Below are 19,805 nucleotides of genomic sequence, written 5' to 3'. Positions count from 1 at the left end.
TGGTAATAACGGCTTCAAGACACCAACTGTATGGAGAAACTAGTCGCATGCATTGCTCAGGTGTGATTTCTGCCCCATTCTTCAATGCAAATAGTCTTCAAATCTTGAAGGTTCCGTGGGCATCTTCTATAAACTCTGATCTTTAGTTCTTTACATAGATTTTCTCTTTCATCCAGTCTGGGGGACACTGCTTACCATGGGGTTGTGGAGAGGAGCACGGGAGTTGGCACCTAGCTAGTTAAGTTTAGCACTGCTGACAGACCCCTCCCCTCTACAATCCCCCTGCCTCTTCCTCTCCAGTTTTTTTAGGTGCCCATTGAGTTGGGCTGTGCTTTAGTTACTGCATTTAATTTTATTTATTTTTCAATTTAACTAGTCTTTTTTTTCATTAGAAATTTTTCTTTTGGTGGCAGACCTGGGAGTGAGTTCTATTATAGAGAACGCACTCCCAGAATAGCCGCGCAGGCACTACTCTGTCAGATGAGAGCCAGAGGCTCTCGCTGGCAGAGGATAGGGTGCCTAGATACAGAGTGACAAGCGGTCTCTCCGGATCGCTGTCACTCTTGGAGCCTGCCCGATAACCGGCGCTGCCACTGCAGGCATAGAGCGCCGGTTATCGGATATAAAAATGCCGGTGGCCATCTTGGATCCGCGGAGGGGAGAGAGAAGAACAGAAGGGGGCCATACCAAGATCCCCCCTCATATATAGGAGGGGGCATCGGGGTACAGAACAGCTGTGGAGACCTCAACTCTGAGGTCTCCACTACTCTGCCGCATACCCTTTTTTCTTCTTGTACGGAACCAGTAAAAAAAAAAAAAATGTAACAGAGACAGCATTATTGGAGGGGGGGGGAGCTAAGACATAGAGCTACCCTGCTCTCCTGCACAATTGGACTAGCCCGGTCTTCTGGCGCCAAGGAGAAGCCCGGGAAAGGAGACATGTCAGAGGGAGCAGGCACCAGGACACTGCTGTTGGACTTCTCCCCTGTTTGGCTTGTGGGCTAAGTATCTGATTTATTTAAATATATTACTGTATTTGCTCTGATTGCAAAGTGGGCTAGTAGGGGTTATATTGTAGTTCTCCTACTTGCCAATCTATTACATTGTTGTTTAACAAAAGTACAAGTACAACTTTTATGTTAGATTAGTTGATTACTTGTTCTTCACTGTCTCTCTCAATCTCTAAACTCAAGTCTGTGTGTTTGGTGTGCTTTTCCTTTGTAAAGATGACAGATAAAGGAAAAGGCCCTATGGCAAAATATTTTACATGTTTAAGATGTAAGGTTAAATTACCATGTGGGCAGAAGGACCCGTTGGCACTCTGCTCTGACTGCGAAGGACGGGTCCCCTCTGCGCAAACCCAGCACATTCCAGCCCCACTGACAGAGGAACCGGCCTGGGTGGCTTCCCTGACACAGTCGGTTTCCTCTTTAGCACAGATTATCTCCCAATCTACTCAGTTACTGACAAGTGTGGCAGCCACTGCGGCGCAGAATAATGCTGTTACACCCTTGGGGCTTCCTGCTGCCACGGTTTCTACTAAAACGGCCATAGCAGGACATTCCTCTTTAGTAACGGATCAGCCAGAACCTGCATGGTCCTCAGTATTTATAAAGGGTTTAGACATGCTAAACCAGTTACTTGAATCCCTAGACCTGCCCCCTGCTAAAAGAAAGTGGCTTAGATCCGCTAATCCTTTTATGGTCCTTTTCGGATTCTGAGGGTTTTTCAGAAGAGGAAGGGAAACAAATTTTAATCCTGACCAGGTTCAACCTTTGGAACAGGAAGAAAACACTAGATATCAGTTTATTGATGATTTGGTTTTAGCAGTGAGACAGGTGTTGGACCTCCCAGAAATGGAGGATCCTAGTCCTAGAGACAGAAGTCTTTTTAAGAAGGCCAAAATGAATGTTATCCGGTTTCCCCTTTCTGTAGAACTCAGAGATATTGCAGAGGGAGCCTGGAAACAGCCTGATAAAAGGTTCTCTGTTCCAAGGAGGTTCTCTTCCCTGTATCCATTGCAGAAAGAGAACGTGGCTCGCTGGGAGGGAATCCCTAAGGTAGATACTCCAGTAGCCCGTTTAGCCCAACATACTCTCCTACCAGTCCCGGGCTCAGCAACTCTACAAGATGCCACTGACCGCAGAGTGGAATGTCAGTTAAAATCTATTTTTGTAGCAGCGGGGTCTTCCTTTAGACCCACATTTGCTTCAGCTTGGGAAGCTAAAGCCATGGAAACATGGGCAGAACAACTGGCAGAGGCCTTACAGGACTCAGAATTACTTCCCCTAGCGTTACATTTGAAAGAGGCATTGGGGTACCTTTATGAGGCGGCTCAGAGCACAGCGTCTGTGTCCTCCATTCAAGCTGCGTCAATTTCAGCAAGGAGAACGTTATGGCTAAAATCCTGGGAAGGGGGGATTCAGAATCTAAAAAATCCATGGAAACCATTCCCTTTTCAGCAGCAGGTTTGTTCGGCCCGGAATTAGATACTATGATTTCACAGGCAACGGGGGGCAAAAGCACTTCTTTGCCCGTACTCTCAAGTAGTAGCCGGATCCCACGGTTTAGCTCCTTTCGTCAGCCCTTTCGGGGGACCTTCTTGCCTAGGGGACAGTCATTTAGAGGTAGACAACCCAATGCTTGAGGCTCCTTTGTCAGAGGCAGGTCCTCGTTTGCAGCTAGGCACCATGCCTCCAAGAATCAGGATAAGCCTGCGTCCTGACGGCCACTCTACTCTCCAGGAGGTAGCGCCAGTGGGGGGACGTCTGTCTTTGTTTCAGGAACAGTGGGCAGCGTCATCCCAAGACCCTTGGATTCGGGACATTATATCAAGGGGGTACACGATAGACTTGCTGGGTCCGATACCACATTGTTTCTTTGTAACCCCGCTACCCCGAGATCCACAAAGAAGACAGGCGATATAGGCCTGTGTCGCCTCTTTCGCAAAGAGTCATTTGCAGGGTCCCAGACAACCAGAAAGGAAAGGGATTTTATTCAAATCTTTTTCTGGTCAAGAAACCGGACGGGTCCTTTCGACTCATTTTAAACCTAAAGAACCTCAATGTGCACCTACGAATGGACAAATTTCGGATGGAGTCCCTGAGGTCGGTGATAAACGGCTTGGAGAAAGATCAGTTTATGGCTTCCATAGACATAAAGGACGCATACCTCCACGTTCCCATTTGGAGCGATCATCAGTCTCTCCTGGGGTCCTCCCACTATCAGTTTCAGGCTCTTCCCTTCGGCCACTCCACAGCTCCAAAGGTCTACACGAAGATCATGTCGGTGATGGCAGCGTGTCTTCACTTAAACGGAGTTCAGGTCGTGCCTTATTTGCTTACGTCAGCACTTATCCCATACCATAGCGGTTCTCGAGAGCCATGGGTGGCTGATAAACTTAAAGAAATCCCAGGTGGTTCCGCGCCAACGCATGGTCTTCCTAGGGCTCATCATGGACACCAGTCAGCAGAAGGTGTTTCTGCCTGTGGAGAAGATCAGTTCAATTCAGAGTATAACATCTCAGGTCTTGTCATCTCCCAGTCCCTAAATTCATTTGTGCATGCGGCTGCTGGGAAAGATGGTGGCCTCCTTCGAGACGATCCCCTACGGTCTGGCTCATTCTCGATGCTTCCAGTGGGATCTGTTGACAAAATGGTCAGGATCCCACCTACGTTTGGATCTCCAGAGGATCTCGCTGTCTCCGGGGGCGAGAGAATCGCTTCGGTGGTGGCTGAATCAGGATCGCATGTCGATGGGCAGGTCTTTTGCTCCATGGTCATGGGTCATAGCCACAACAGATGCCAGCCTGAGAGGTTGGGGGGCAGTAGTCCTGCACCTCAGGCTCCAGGGGCTCTGGTCAGTTCAGGAATCTGCCTTATCAATCAACACGTTGGAGTTGAAGGTAATTCTTTCAGCTCTTCGAGGGGCCCAGACTCTCCTTCAGGGCCACCCAGAGTTCAGTCCGACAATGCCACGGCTGTGGCACATGTCAACAGACAGGGAGGAACCAGGAGTGCAGCTGCAATGCGAGTTGCAGCTCAGAATTTTCTTTGGGCAGAACAGTATGTTCCAGCAATCTCGGCAGTGTTCATTCCAGGAATAAAGAATTGGGAGGCCAATTACCTAAGTCGCAATGCGATGATGCCAGGGGAGTGATCCCTCCATCCGGAAGTATTTCAGTCTCTAGTTCGGAGGTGGGGTCTTCTGGATATAGATCTCATGGCCTCCAGACACAACAAAAAGGTTCACAGGTTTTGCGCAAGGGCAAGAGACCCCTTAGCGGTGGATGTGATGACCATGTCATGGGTTTTCAAGTTGGAATATGTTTCCCCCGATTCCCATGCTTCCTCGAGTACTCAGACAAGTGAGGCAAGGCGGTCGGCCGGTAATTTTAATGGCTCCCTCATGGCCGCGTCGAGTGTGGTATGCGGACATAATCTCCATGGCGGTAGGACAAGGATATCGTCTTCCGTCACGAGGTGACCTTCTTTTACAAGGTCCCTTTCATCACCAGAATTTACCTCAGCTCAGTTTACCGGCATGGCTGTTGAAGCCAGCCTCTGGAGAGCTAGGGGTTTCTCCCCCAGTGAAGTGAACACTATGCTGCGAGCTCGAAAACCGGTTTCGGCTTGCATCTATCGTATTTGGCGAGCCTATATCAGATGGTGCGAAAATATGTCCTGTCACACGTCTTTTCGTCTCCCTCGCTTATTGGCTTTTCTTCAGGATGGGCTGGAAGCAGGGCTTCAATTAGGTTCCTTAAAGGTTCAGGTATCGGCGCTTTCAGTTTTCTTTCACCTGAAGTTAGCGGACTTGCCAGACGTCAAGACTTTTCTTCAGGGAGTCTTACATATTTAGCCTCCCTACGTTCCGCCTACAGCACCATGGGATATTAAACCTGGTACTTGATATGCTTAAAGGGCCTCCTTTTGAGCCTTTACTTGCGGCAGATTTTAGGTGTCTGACCTGGAAGGTCGTCTTTCTTTTGGCAATTGCATCTGCACGTAGGGTTTCGGAATTGGGAGCTCTGTTCTGCCGGGAACCATATCTGTTTTTTCACAAGGACAGAGCGGTATTAAGAACACTCCCTTCTTTTTTTTTCCAAAAGTAGTTTCGGCATTCCATTTGAACCAGGAAATTGTGGTTCCGGTCTTTTCATCGACTTTTCATTCTGATCAACAGTCTATAGATGTGGTTAGGGCTCTCCGTATTTATGTCAAAAGAACTTCTCAGATTAGACGTACCGATTCTCTGTTTGTTTTTTATGATTCTAACAAAAGAGGCTGGCCAGCCTCAAAACAGTCCATTGCAAGATGGATTACAGCAACCAATAAGCAGACTTACATTAGGGCTAACCATCCTGTGCCATAGAAACTTACAGCCCATTCCACCAGATCGGTAGGGGCGTCGTGGGCAGCGAGAAATGGGGCTTCTGCAGACCAGCTTTGCAGGGCAGCCACCTGGTCCTCTGTCCACACCTTTACCAAATTTTATCAGTTTAATGTATTTGCATCAGCTGATGCAGATTTCGCTCGTAGTGCTCTACGAGCGGGGCTTTCAGAGCGGTCCCACCCTTAGGGGGCTGCTTTAGAACGTCCCCATGGTAAGCAGTGTTCCCCAGACTGGATGAAAGAGAAAAGAGGATTTTTGTACTTAAGTTAAATCCGTTTCTCTGATTCCGTCTGGGGCACACTGCGATCCCTCCCTTCTGCTTTTCCTCTGTATGCTCTTGGTTGATTGACCTTTTCTCCTTGGGCTTTTTAATTAACTGAAGAGGAAGAGGCAGGGGGATTGTAGAGGGGAGGGGTCTGTCAGCAGTGCTAAACTTAACTAGCTAGGTGCCAACTCCCGTGCTCCCCTCCACAACCCAATGGTAAGCAGTGTCCCCCAGACGGAATCAGAGAAACGGATTTAACGCAAGTACAAAAATCCTCTTTTCAATTGGATTCAAGTAAGCTGATTGGCTGGGCCATTCTAGCAGCTTTATTTTCTTTCTCTGAAACCAATTGAGTGTGTCCTTGGCTGTGTGTTTGGGATCATTGTCTTGCTGAAATGTCCACCCTTGCTTCATCTTCAGCATCCTGGTAGATGGCAGCAGGTTTTTAAGAATATCTCTGTACATTTTTTCCATTCATCCTTCAATGACATGCATTATGCCAGTACCGTGTGCAGAAAAACCGCCCCAACACCATGATGTTCCCACCTCCAAACGTCACTGTTGGTATGGTGTTTTTGGGGTGATGTGCAGTGCCATTTCTCCTCCAAACATGGTGTGTATTATGGCATCCAAAGAGTTCAATTTCGCTCTCATCTGACCACACTATTCTCCCAGTATTTCACAGGCTTGTTCAAATGTTGTGCAGGAAACTTTAAACGAGCTTTAACATGTTTTTGTTTTTTTCAGCAAAGGAGTCTTGCTTGGTGAGCGTGCATACAGGCCATGGCGGTTGAGTGCATTACTTATTGTTTTCTTTGAAACAATTGTACCTGCTAATTCCAGGTCTTACTTAAATTACACAAATCTTGCGAGGTGCACCTGGTCGTGGCCGGTTTATGGTGAAATGATGTTCTTTCCACTTCTGTTGGGGTCATAATCCAGTGCTCACTGGAACATTCAGCAGTTTAGAGATCCTTCTGTAACAATGTCATCGGTGTGTTTTGCAACAATAAGGTAGCGAAGGTCTTGAGAGAGCTCTTTGCTTTTACCCATCATGAGATGTTTCTTGTGTGACATCTTCTTAATGAGACACCTTTTTATAGGCCATCAGTTGTGACTGAACCAGCTGGCAGGATTGCTTTCTAATTACTGATTTCAGCTGGTGTCTTGGCTTTTCATGCCATTTCACATTATTACACAAAACTTAAATTATGGACATCTATGGTTTGATTTTTTTTTATTTGATTTTTTTTGCATATGTGGCTTGGAAAGGTTATTGCTGACATTTGGTGTAAATTTTATTACAGTAGCCACATTAAATATATATTTACTGAGAAATATGTTGATGTGTTCAATACCTATTTCACCCGCTGTATATAGACTTAAGAGAATACATGTCTGGCACAGCTGACCTAAATTCCGTCTGGTGAAAATGCCGGGCAGTGGAATTCACATAATTTACAATTGTGACTGATTAATTTTTTAAAACAGCAATGCAAGTACCCCCCTACATCATCCAGCACTCTTAACCCTAATCCTTAGATTAGATAATCTATACTGCAGGTCTTACCATTCGCACTTTAAAAAGCAAAAACCTCACTGTTTAAATTATAAATGACGTGAATCCCAGTGGACGGCATTCTCACCAGCCAGAATTTACATCAGTGGTGCCGGACGTGTATTCTGTGTGTGTGTTCTCGTAAGTCTATATATTTTCCATGGCGGGTTTATGGGAATAGGTATTTTTTCGTCTAAATACATCGTGTCGTTATTCGCAGTGTCACTATAACGACTACCACCGCAACTAGAGCAGACCTAGAAATATACACCAGTGAGTGTAAGGGAGGATAAAGGCTTTATGTGAGTTCTCAACAGTCATAAGCTGACACCATTGAGGTGTTTGAGGCCAATATCCTTGTGAGTGGCACATAAATTTGCATGACTTAAATGTGATTTGTTGTGATGTGGAGGTGTTTCTCTCCAATATTCTTCAAATATAAACTATCACATCATATGCTTTAATGTGGGATCATAATGTAGGACCCCTGTTTCTGTGTTTGTAGCTCTACTATCAGTGGTATTGCTTTCAGTGGTTACCATGGTTACTCTTTATCCACACTTCAAAACATCAGGAACACACCTGTAAAACGTATACATTTTTAACAGGAAACTAAATATCAGAATAAGGAGCTTACCCAAAGCTGACACTAGTTCTATCACCTAATCACCAAACCCTGAGGTGGGTTGGTCTGTGAATACTGAGCATCTTTTCATGTGATAACGTCATGATCTTAGAGTCTATCCTTCCTATGACACATACTCCTTTGCATGCGAATATAACCATTTATAAGCATTACGCCTGCAGATAAAATACGCATCCTCGGGGAGAAAATAAGATACATTGTAACCTAGAATAGTGCTACATAAGGTTCTATTAAATCTGCCCAAGCCCAGAGTCACCATCTGTTCAAAACAAGTATTTACCTGGATAGTCATTAGACAGTATCCAGTATGCACTTTACTAACAGACACTTTTCTAGGTTTACTCACATATCCTGTTATCTGGCTACCAGTTGTACCTTTGATAAGCGTTAACTGGTTGATATCGCTTGGTTTCCCATCAACCCAACTGGAGTAGGTCATTTTCTGATTGAACCACACTACTTCCAAGTATCCAGGTTTCTTGGTGTTTTTGAAATCTATACATATCAAAGACCTGTCTGAGTACTGGCAAAGTTTCAAACTAGGGGATTTAGTAACATTATACTTTAGATCCATTGGCCTTCCCATTTTTAATTCAAGAACATTTAATGGAATAGGCACTAATCCTACATTGTCTTGTCCCTGAGGTACATGGGAGCACACCCAGCAAAAACCTGTCTGTCAAAATCAAGGATACTGTTAGACTGACACCGCTGGGTGCACCTTTCTTCTGTTATAGGGCCACAATATTTGCAAATGCAGTACACTTCAGACAATAACCCCTCACATTGCTTCTGAACTCCAGGGTGGGCAGATCATTTATTGACCCCTGAGTTGAGTAGAGCGTGGGGCTAAACCAAGTGAACTACCAGTTTATCCTCCATCTCCACATCATCAATCCCATTCACAGAACTGATTTACATAGCCTTGACGTCACTCCAAAAATATGGGGTACTATAGGAAAAAAAAAAATGGAAAAAGAAAAAAAATTGATGCTCCTTGCTAGGGTAATATTATTATTATTATTATTAATTTTTATTTATAGGGCGCCACAAAGTATCCGTAGCGCCGTACAAGGACAAACAATGGCACAGTACAAGGTGAAACAGCACAGTACAAGTAACAGTAAGCACTATAACTCTGGGGGCTCAGGCACAGCATGAAAGAGAGGGAGGGAGGGGAAAAGTGAGTATAGGCAGGTAACTATGGCCCAAGAGGGTGGGCATGGATGACAGGTTGAGAGTCACTGAGGGGAGCGGAGAGAAGCGAGAGGAGACAGAGGGCATAGGGACTGAGAGGAGGTGAGCTGAGTAGCTGGAGAGCGCTGTTAAAAGTGATGGAAACAGAAGGTAGGAGAGCCCTGCTCAAAGGAGCGAACAATCTAAAGGGAGGGGAAGACAGACATACACATGGATGAGACGGAGAGATGGGAGGAAGGGGGAGAAGGGAAGAAGGGATGAGAAAGAGAGGTAGCCGACCGGTGGGAGTTTAGGCATGAGACTGGAAGGCTTTAAGGAAAAGGTGGGGTTTTAATGTTCGTTTGAAAGAGGACAGATTAGGGGAAGTTCTGATGGAGCGGGGGAGCTTGTTCCAATGGAGGGGAGGAACGGCGCGGGAGAAGTCTTGGATACGTGCGTGAGAGGAGGTAATCAGAGGGGAAGAGAGGCGACGATCGTTGGACGATCGCAGTGAGCGGGAGGGAGTGTGAATAGAGATAAGGTTAGAGATGTAGGGAGCAGTGGAGTTGGTGAGGGCCTTGTAAGTCAGAGTGAGGAGCTTGAAAAGGATTCTGTAGGGGAAGGGGAGCCAGTGAAGGGCTTGGTAGAGTGGGGATACAGAGGTGGAACGGCGAGAGAGGAAAATAAGCCTAGCAGCGGCGTTAAGTACAGATCTAAGGGGAGCGAGATGAGAGAGGGGGAGGCCGATAAGGAGAAGGTTGCAGTAGTCCAAGCGGGAGATAATCAGAGAGTGGACGAGAGATTTGGTGGCATCCTGGGAGAGGAAGGGCCGAATGCGGGCAATGTTGCGAAGCTGAAAACGGCAGGATTTGGCGAGAGAGTGAATGTGAGGGGCAAAAGAGAGAGAGGAGTCGAGGATGACACCTAGGCAGCGGAGTTGGGGAACAGGGGAGATAGATGAGTGTTCAACAGTGATGGAGAGGTCAGAGGGGAAGGAGGTACGAGAGGGAGGAAAGACAATGAGTTCAGTTTTAGCAAGATTGAGTTTAAGAAATCTAGAGGACATCCAGGAGGAGATGGCAGAGAGGCATGCGGATACCCTGGAAAGAAGGGAGGGAGAGAGATCAGGAGAGGAAAGGTAGAGTTGAGTGTCATCAGCATAAAGGTGGTACTTGAGGCCGAAGGAGCTGATGAGTGCACCCAGAGAAGAGGTGTATAGTGAGAATAGTAAGGGTCCAAGGACAGAGCCCTGAGGGACCCCGACTGGAAGGGAGGAAGAAGGGGAAAGAGAATCAGAGGTGGAAACAGAGAAGGAACGGTCGGCAAGGTAAGAGGTGAACCAGGAGAGGACGGTACCGGAGAGGCCAATGGACTGAAGGGTGTGAAGCAGGAGGGGGTGGTCAACGGTGTCAAAGGACGCTGAGAGGTCGAGGAGAATCAGGAGGGAGTAGTGGCCCATGGCTTTACCTGAGAGGAGATCGTTCGTAACTTGAGCCAGGGCAGTTTCAGTGGAATGGAGGGGGCGGAAGCCTGATTGGAGAGGGTCAAGGAGGGAGTGTTCAGAGAGGTAGGTGGAGAGACGGTTGCAGACAAGTCTCTCGAGTATTTTGGAGGCAAATGGGAGAAGGGAAATGGGGCGGTAATTAGAGAGTGAGGTGGGGTCAAGATTGGGTTTCTTGAGAATGGGTGAGACGAGAGCATGTTTAAAGGCGGAGGGGAATAGAATTGTTCCATTTTCAGCTCAGGTTACTCTCACTGCAATTTAAATCTCTTGAAATAGGCTCACAAGTGACAGTGTTTTATCGATCTTTGCTTCGTCCCAAGCCTGTTCCAGATTATTGGCTCTCCTGCATTGAGTGGAATGGATCCAAGTGGCTACCTTCAAGGATGTGGTGCTGGTCATCAGCACTTGATATGGTCCTTCCCATCTGTCTACTAGATAACCTAAGTGCAAAAAGTAGTGGAAATATTGTAGGATGATTACATATTCTCCAGGTTCAATATCATGACAGTTAGTTCCTGGTATATATGGAGACAGCAGTTTTAAACCTTTCTGCTGGTGTGTCAGCTGTGTGCTCATTTTAATTAGATATTGGACAATCACTTCACTCTGACACTTTAAATCATCTTGGGGATCTACAATCAAGTACGGTTGTCGACCAAAAAGTATCTCAAATGGTGACAGGTTAAGAGGTGGTCAAGGAGTGATTCTGATACAGTGCAGTACTAGTGGCAATACGTCTAGCTATGCTTAACCAGTCACAGCTATTACTTTAACACAACTTCTTCTTGATAGTAACTTTAACACACACTATTTTACCAATGCTTTGTGGCCTGTAGGGAGTGTGTAATTTACTATCAATGCCCATAAATTTACATATGAACTGAAAAATCACCAAGAAATGGGTAACCCGATCAGTCTCAATGACTATGGGGATACCAAACCTACACCCAAATTCCTGTACAGTAAATACACAAGTATTATTTGTGAACTGTTAGGGCTCTAACCAGTTAGAAAACAAATCAATGCAAACCAACACGTACTTTAAATTCCTATAAGGAGATAACTGTCTGAAATCAATCTGGATTAACTGGTAAGAGCCATTTGTGGGAAGGATGTGTGACAGTTTGGTTGGTATAGCCTTCCCTGAGTTCTTTCTCAGACAAGTAAGGCATGAAGCAGCTTTCTTGCCAGTATGCGTTGACTAATCTACACATACCTTCTTTACCCAAATGCATCAACCCTTGTACCACTTACGTTAAGCTCGGAAAGTATGCTTTCAGAGCTACCTGCCTACCTATTCTATCTTTCCATAAGCCTGTTGCATCCTGTCCACATCCCTTCAACTTCCAGAGGACCTTTTCCTGTGGGAAATAAACTTCATGCATTCTGATTAGTGTGAGAGCTTGAAATACCAGCAATTGATTTGAGTCCTCATTAGTGTCAGTCTCTATGTTTCAATTCACAGGTGAGGCCGCCTCTCTTTTTGCAGCCTCATCAGCTCTTCTGCTGCCCATAGAAACTGGGTCAGTGTTGTGAGTGGGTGCTTAGCATTTTGATGACAGGTACCGTCAGTGTAAAATTTTAAGTCTGCGTCAACTAAAGGGATGTCGCTGATGACAGGCCTCCCTGTGAAAGTCTGATCATAGCTACTCCATACAGTCATGTGTATCTGCACAAACGTCAAAATGAATTTCTTCTAAATTTACGTTCTCACCCTCCACCCTTTGTGCCTTATGAGGCATATATAGTAGGAAATTTACGGGATTCAGCACTTTTTGGTAGTGATGTTTTCAGGTGCCATAAGAGCAAGTTCCCACTTGGTGTCTAGCAAATGAGACAAGCCTTGTCTGAGCTGAATTTAAAACTGCAGACACTGCATGAGGTGTGTGGAGAGTAAAATCATGATCCAATACTATATCCTAGCTCTTCTATACTAGCAGCGCAGCTGCTGCTACTGTCTTTAAACAAGTGGGGAGGGAATGAGCTACAGTATGTACCTATGCACTGTAATAGGCTACAAGTCTGCTACCACCATGTTGTTGTGTGAGGACACCTGTCTCACAACCAGCACTTTCCATACAGAATAGGTCAAATGGTTTAACATAGTGTTCTGTTTCTTCCATGTATTGCACTCGATCACGCTTGGTGAGGACACTAGCTTGTGCAATGTTAGCGCCAGTACAGAGAAACATGGGAAATATTGCCTACAAGACCCACACAATCCCAGAAATATTCACACTTGCTGCTGGTTTCGTGGCAGGTTCATATCTAGTACAGCCTGTCAGGTGTCAGAAGATTAGTGTTGGTCAGGGAAGATTTAAACAAGTCTGAACACAACAATAAATCATCAACATACTGCCTTAGAACAGACAGCAGGTAGGCTAAAAAGACTGCAAACAGTCATACAAGGCTCGAGAAAATATACTAGGGCTGTCTATGAACCCCTGAATTAACTGTATCCAAGTATATTGTACCCCCTGACAGGTAAAAGCAAAAAGGTACTGGCAGTGTAGAGGAACAGAAAAGAAAGCAGAACAGAGGCCAATTACACTGAAATAGGTAGCAGAAGGAGAGATTTGAATCAGAATGACAGCTGGATTGGGTACTACAGAGAATTGTCGCTCAAATAATTTGTTAATCACCCTTAAATCCTGCACTAGTCTATAGCCCCTCCCCCACTCTCCTTGAAAATGGGACTATTGGCTGTACAGGTAGTGCTCATTAAAATACCTTGTCGTAACAGCCTTTCAATAACTGGAAAAACACCAAGTTCGACTTCAGGTTTCAAAGGATATTACAGTATTTTTGACACTTGCTTCCTCTTTTTAATCGGACCACTACAGGAGCTACATTTACCATAAATCCTGTGTCTTGTCAATCCTCAGTCCATAGGGAACCAGGTATTTGTGATAGTGCTTCTTCTACCCTTCTTCTTTTTGCGATCATCAATATGTCCTGCACTTCCTGGACATTATTTTCTGGAATAATTAAGAAAATTCCTTCAGGAGTACAGTATATAATGCATCCAAATTTACACAACTAATCTCAGCCAAAAAGGTTAGTAGGAGCTGCAGCTGCATGGTAAAAATGGTGTTCAGTATGGAGTGGCCCAATGGTCATTTTTGCCGGTGTACTCAAAGGATTATGATTCACCTTGCCTGTTACCCCCACAGCCGAAATTGTTTCTCTGGTAACAGACAAATTTAAGGGAGAACTGGCTGCCCTGTATCTACTAAGAATGTTAGTTTACTCCCTGCAATGTTAATTTCCACATTTGGTTCCTTATCAAGCCTACTACTTAACTGTACTAGTAGTATCTTATAGGTGTGGCCTATTCCTTATTGACCAAACCTCCCCTGATCCTGCCTGTCCATATGGCGGTAGTGGGCAGCGTTGGTCATAGTGCATGCTTGTACCTGTTCAATTGCATCGTTTGTGTGTACACTCACGTCGTTCATCAACTATGGACTATTTGAAGCTGTGTTAGTAAATCTCCTGTATTTGATACTTTCAATATCAATTTACAACTAGCAAGTAAATCTGTATACAAAAAGTTTGTTACTATGGCAACTTGAATTAAAGAGACAAAACTTAGAGAGTTTGCAAACTAATAAGAAATGCGAACATGCGCATGCGTCCCTACGCATCAATGATCTTACATGTGTCCCTATGTAACAAAAATAAAAATACAACAAGATATCAGACTATACCACAATTTACCTCCGTCACAAGTTCCTTTCAGCAACTTCGCAACGCACAAAGCAGAATATTCAGTTTACCAATATCAGATAGTAAAAATGTAAACAACTAATGTTCGTACCTTAGTAGGTGCATTTCCACCCTTTATTGTTAAATAAAAATCTGGAGGTTAGTGAGTTTGGAAGTTGAGAAAGGTAAATAAGTGATTGTCCGACTCAATCACTGTGGTTTCAAAGCACAATAACTATTTATTAAATACAAGGGGATCACACACTTAAAACAAGCAGATTTTACACTAATGATCAGATGAAGGAAAAAGGGAGAAATGAACAGAACAAAGTATTACCAAGACTAGCATGCACAGCTAGCTAGAACTAAAGCTTCTCTGGAAAACTTTACCTTCCAATGGGTCAGAGTAGTACAATATATTAATAGTTGGGGTAAAGGGAAGTGGACACGGTCGCACCAATTATGTGGAGTGAAAAATACCCTCTAAATTAATTTGATTTATATCTTAGTATCTCAAATCTCTGATTCATAATTAAACAAGGGGTACATCATAACCCATGGGCAAAAATTGGGGGTAACAAGAAAACAGAAAAAGAAGGGTTTAAGTGTGATGCACCATTCACATCCACAATGTATAATCAGTTAAGGATTATACGAAGGTATCAAAATATTAAAAAAATAAATTTTATTGGTATTTTATATAAGATGACAGCGAAATATAAATGAAAAGTGTGTGAAATAAAAATCAAGTGATTTAAAATAAAATGATTGTCCCTTAGATCGTCTCAAATTCACATTATATCTGCGGGTAAAGAAATCATTCCCTGCAAGTATGTATAAAGTAGCTTAATCCTTAGTTCAGAATCTGTTTTAGGTCTGGGGGTCTCAGAGTCTCATATTCTACGGGTAAAAGATTATTCCCTGCTTGTTTCATATGAAGTAACTCAACACCTTACTCAAAATCAACTAAGCCTATTAAGGGATCAATGCCGTACTGAGTTAAAACTCAGGGTATTTCAGATCCCGCCTCGAAGGATATTATTATCAAGATAGCCATATATTGGGGCACATTTATCAATATTCACATAAAGTGAAAAGTAGTTTTCAATCCTTATCGCAATGATAAGGATTGAACTACTTCTCACATTTATGTACAGCCCTGCACAGAAACAGCAGTTCCGAAAAACTGCTGTTTCAGTGATTAAAAAAAATCATACTTACCCCCCTCTTCGGAAGCGCTGTCTTCGGGTCTTCTCTTCACTCTTCAATTGCGCATGTCCAGTTCCAAGAACTGGACATGCGCACACAGATCCCCTCTCTGTCTCTGCAACGATAGTTGCAGAGAGAGCGCGCTGAGTGACATGGAGGGATCATGTGATCCCTCCACACATGCGCTGTCCAGCTCTGCTCTCCGGAGCAGAGCTGACAGCATTAGATTTCCTCAATTCGGATGATGTACGCCAGCTTCAGCTGGCGTACATTAACATGACAAGTTCCCGAAAAAAATGTTTTTTCGGGACTTGTTAGATTGCGGCCAGGAGCAGTCACCATTCTGTTGAATGGTGACTGCTCCCAAAAACGAAGAGGAATGCAAAGCAGCAGATATCCATGATATCTGCTGCGATGCCCCCTTAATAAATTTGCGGAGGACACTGTGGGACCTTAATGACCCGTTAAAAGCACTATCGTGCTTTATTAAATATGCCCCATTGTATTAGTATGGCTGCAATCTGTGATATAACAGATGAACATTTGCGGTATTTATAGAACCAGAGGGGGCCTGCTAAATCAGTTTCCTCTCATCCGTAGTTAGGCTATTCTGATTATCCCTCAGATCATCCACATAGATCAAGTTTATTATTTAAAGCACTATATTATTCAAGAAGCGGACGAGTACAAAGATATCCTGATTATGATCTCAGTATATTGTTCACCACTGAATCAAGTATTCTTAATCAGAATCTCATTTTATAGTACCCCCGTGAACCAACTGTCTGGCTTTAATCCCGTATATCATGTCATACAGGGATTATGATTTTATACCTGTATAGCGGGACATGCTGTCAGTATGATCTATCTCATTCATTTCTATAAGACAGATCGTAGGCACAAATTGACTATCATAATCTTTTAAAGTGCCACAAAATCTATTGGGAATCTGATCCCTATTATTGGTGGATAGATAGTCTTAAATATAGAATATTGCGGATAATTAACATTGTTCCGCTTAGCTCAGTGTTGGAGACTGTACATCTGACTAAACTAAGTTATGGTTTAAAGTTACTACCTAATATAAATTGGACGCGCGTTTCGATGATATAGCTTTTTCACGGCATCCTTCGAGCCGGGATCTGAAATACCCTGAGTTTTAACTCAGTACGGCAAGTGTGAATGGTGCATCACACTTAAACCCTTCTTTTTCTGTCTTCTTGTTACCCTCAAATAGTACAATATATTCACAGACATAGGGTCATAAATTTCATTATAGCGAACATCAGCTTTCAGGTACATACAAGGACAATGGTCATTGTTACAATGTTGAATTTAGAATAAAAACTAGTGAATTTAATATATGTCTAAAGTTAGTATTGCATTGGTATTGATTGTTTTTGAGTAAAACCCCCTTCACAGGGAGAAACACTTTCATTGTCCTCAGACCACTTTGATGAATGGAATCTCCCGCCGTTAGCAATGCCTCTGCATATGCTATTTTACAATGAGCCTCAATGTCAATATGATGTTACAGTGATATTAATCCAACAAGCAATGTGGTTACATATCGCAGCTACTAAGCAATTACATGCAGCTGCATTTGTGGTGGCATGCAATTACTAGTCTCCTCGACTTGCGATCACACACAGAAACCAATTTATAAGCAATTCAGATTGATTGATTTGAGCGATATTTTAATTTATCTTTAACAGGCAATCATAGCCGGATTAAGGGGGGGCACAGGGGGCACATGCCCCCCCCCCTCTGAGGGCCCCCCTGCATTCAGTAGCCCTAAAACCACCCCATCTTAAATTAATAGTCAACACTATAAAATTGCCGAACCATTACCCCACAAACAAAATTGCACCATTAATTAGCCACCACCCACCTCACACTACAGTACCACAAGCCCCCTGTGCTATTACACACACATTACCGTGCCCCTTTATGATCACACTGAACCCTCCATGCTGCTTTTCCCCTTCACCTGGCCTCCCATCATCACACTGTGCCATGCTGCTCTCCCCTCTCCTTCATCACTGTGCCATGCTGCCCTTCCTCTCTTTCATCACTGTGCCATCCTGCCCCCCCCCCCTCTCCATCACTGTCCCATCCTGCCTCCCCTCTCCATCACTGTGCCATCCTGCCCCCCCTCTCCATCACTCGGTGCCTTTCTGCTGCCCCCCTTTTTTTCCTCATACTGTACCTCTCTCTCCCCCCTTTATCCTCATGGTGTGCCTCTCTCTTCCCCCTTTATCCTCATGGTGTGCCTCTCTCTCCCCCCTTTATCCTCATGGGGTGCCTCTCTCTTCCCCCTTTATCCTCATGGTGTGCCTTTCTCCCCCTTCCCCGTTGTTCCTCTGTGCTTTTCTCCCTTTTTTTTTACTTACCTAGATGTTTTTCTCTCTTCTCTTCTCTTTTCTTCTGTCTTCTCTCTACTTGCTTCGTTCCTGGTCCTCTCTGCGCTGCTCCTCACTGACTGTCAGGCGTGACTTGATGACGTCATGCCCGGCAGTCAGTGTAAACAGAGCAGAGAGGAAGGAGAAGCAATGCCGGCGGCGCGATCACGCGAGTATCTATATTTTTTCTTACTACCCTGCTCCCCCCACCAATGAAGGGGCGGTGCCCTGAACCGCCGAAACACCTTCCACCCCCGCGCGCAACAAAAAAAAAAAGATTTTAAAAAAGTTACGTTTAAAACAAAGAAAAAACAACAAAAAAACGTAAACAGTGAGGCATGCCCGGGCCCGTGTAATTAGTACCCGATCCCCAAGTCTCTATTACTTGGTGGTTGGTCCCTCCTCCGAGACCAGCCACCTATCATTGGCTGTGGATCCTTACGATCCATCCCCCCCTTCCCCTATGTGTGGCCTGCTATTGGTGTCACATGGGACGTGCACCACGTGACAGGTGCCATCTCATTTGTGAAAAGAAACAAAGTCCTACAGCGTGCGGATAGAACAAAGTTAGAGATGGGGTAGCATGTTAATATAATGTGTGTGTGTGAGAGGGGGTAGTATGTTAATATAACGTGTGTGAGAGGGGGTAGTATGTTAATATAACTTGTGTGTGAGGGGGTAGTATGTTAATAAAACGTGTGTGATAATATGATGTGGGAGGCAAGGGGGGTTCAAAATGTAATGGTGGATTGCAGGTGGATGCTAATTATTTAATGGGTGCTATTTTATATGTGGGGTGATGGTGGGGCAATTTAATTTTATAGTGGGAGCTATCAATTTAATGCTGGGGTGGTTTGGAGCTCATAAATGAATGTGGGGCTGTTTCGGGAAAATTAGGTATTTTTATTAAATGTGAATATGAATTATTTAATGCAGTGGATGGTTGTGAAAAATTGTTATATTTTTTAAACGTAAATGCCATTTAATTTATTGATAGGGCTGTTTCGAGGGAGGAAAATATGTTTATATATTAAATGGGAATACTATTGATTTAATGCTGGGGCTGGTTGGAATTTTCTAAATTTCATGTACCCATTTTTTTTTCCAAATAGGGCCTCCAACATTCCAGGATCCAGACAAGCAGCAACTGAGCTAAAGACACCAGCAGCCACAAGTGGAGAAAGTGACAAGAACAGGTAGGAGAGAGCAGGACAGTCTGCCAACTGTCCTGAATCTGATGGGGCAGTCCTGAATTTGGGTGACTGTCTCGCATAGTCAGGATTGGGTCCGACTACAAGGACAGTTGGAAGGTATGTCCTGCTTCACACTGTACTGCTCGTAAAGGCAGAGCTGCATGCACCTAACAGTAGTGCACACAGCATTGCCTGTGTGTTTGTCTAAATTGATAACCATGTTACATCATAGGGGCCCCCTTGCCTAAAGTGCCCTGGGCCCCCCAGAGCCTTAATCTAGCTCTGCAGGCAATGTATACCAGGAACCAAGCAGTGCATCAACAAAGGATACCAGTACACATTAGATATGTTCACTGACCTCCACGTTCTGGTTTTGGTTTTGGATCTGGATTAACTTCGTGTTTTGGTTTTGGCAAAACCGTCCTTGCGTGTTTTAATTTTAGTTTTGGATCCCTTTTTATTCTAAAATCCCTATTTTTTTTGCTAAGATCACATAATGTTGCTCTTTATTTCCCTACATTATTATTAACCTCAATAACACTCATTGCAAGTCATTTGCAGCCAATTTTGACCACCTCACAGATCACAATATTATTTTCATACACTTTCAAACAAAGACTGCAGCGACCTGGCTGGATACTAAGCCACAGAGCAATGACACAAACACACGGCAGTTCATATCACATCTAAGAAACATTGCCACACAGCAGTGGCAGAAAAGAAAAGTGGTGCAAGATTGAAATGTCCTTG

This window comes from Mixophyes fleayi, chromosome 2 (assembly GCF_038048845.1).
Source record: "Mixophyes fleayi isolate aMixFle1 chromosome 2, aMixFle1.hap1, whole genome shotgun sequence".
Lineage (NCBI taxonomy): Eukaryota > Metazoa > Chordata > Amphibia > Anura > Limnodynastidae > Mixophyes > Mixophyes fleayi.
This window is presented reverse-complemented; position numbering follows the sequence as displayed.